Source organism: Micropterus dolomieu, linkage group LG10, assembly GCF_021292245.1.
Source record: "Micropterus dolomieu isolate WLL.071019.BEF.003 ecotype Adirondacks linkage group LG10, ASM2129224v1, whole genome shotgun sequence".
NCBI lineage: Eukaryota > Metazoa > Chordata > Actinopteri > Centrarchiformes > Centrarchidae > Micropterus > Micropterus dolomieu.
The window spans coordinates 14,751,207-14,752,432 of record NC_060159.1 but is presented as its reverse complement, the minus strand read 5'-3'; the positions used below and the strand labels follow the sequence as shown (position 1 = coordinate 14,752,432).

The 1,226-nt window shown below is 37.8% G+C and overlaps 1 protein-coding gene across 6 annotated transcripts in view; it reads left to right on the top strand.

Annotated features, from left to right (window-relative positions):
* Nucleotides 1–1,226, top strand: part of LOC123977436 (tyrosine-protein phosphatase non-receptor type 14-like) — a 44,767-nt gene that overhangs the window by 30,723 nt on the left and 12,818 nt on the right. The gene's annotated exons all lie outside the window — the stretch shown is intronic.

Sequence of the window (1,226 nt, the reverse complement as noted above, 5' to 3'; positions counted from 1 at the left end):
GCTATTGAAAAAAAAGGCATTATTTTACATAAATTATGAATAAATATTCATATAAATTTTAATATGCACTCAAATCAAATATGAAGGGGTGTGTCTCATTTGCCCAGTGTAGTACTACAATTCGGCATTGGTTTGAAGTCCCTGTGTCACATGACTTTGAAGCTATTGAAATAAATAATGATTCTCCCATAACACTGTTCTCACAATTGTAATTTATTGATGGTCCCTAAGCTAACCCCCGTTGGTTAAAAGCGAGCCATCAGAGGTGAGCTAACCGCACTTATACAACCGTCACTGGGTGAACTGACTAAAAAGCCTTCACTGGATCCTGGGTGAATGTCTGTCGAATATCCAACTTAAAACTAATTTCACCGCGGTTAAAAAGTTTGTCTGATTTGCAAGTGGCTGGCTAGCCAACTTAGTTAGCTAATCTTAACTGATTATAAAGCTGTCATTTGCCTTGCTGCGTTTTAATGCAAGTTCAACAATGATTTTACTGCGGGATTGTGCTATGGTATTTCTCTATGGCAAGATAATATTAGCTGGTTGGCTTGTTGGTTCTGTGTGAGGGAGTGTTACGATCGGGGCAAACAGTATTACAGTTCACTTGTCAAACAAAGCCAGTCAGAGCGCAGTAACATCACTGCGGTTTGCCTTGGTATTAGCTTGGATTTTTGACGTAATTCAGCTGCTTCTCGTGAAGTGGGGGAACATATTCCCCCCCCCGAGTTCACAAGTACCAAATCCGACTTCAGGTGGCGTTCCAGGGTAGTGTTTCTAGTTGGAGGTCTGAAATTTCCTAGTTCCGAGTTGCCTGGAACGCAGCATTAGTAGCAGTTAAAGGGCTCTGGGATGTATGATAGGTTTACATGTGTTTTTTTGTCATTTGAATTTGATATGGTTGATCAAAATGGTTTCTTGTTTTGTATCTAAATACTTTGGTTTATTGTATTTTGTAGTTTAAACATTAATACAGTCTAAGGTTTAAAAATAGAGACCGAAAAATACAGCTGTTTCTCAAGTGGCAGCCAAAGTACTGTTCTAATTCAAAAGTCCTTTAAAGTGAAGCAAAAAGCAATTACGACAAGTAAGCAATCATCTAAACTCAAAAAGATAAGACAAAGAGACATCATTAGTAACATTAACAAACTGTGTTGTAAAGTTAATCTATCAGTGGAAAAACAGACCGAACTAAAACACCTTCAATCCCAACTTGACATTATATA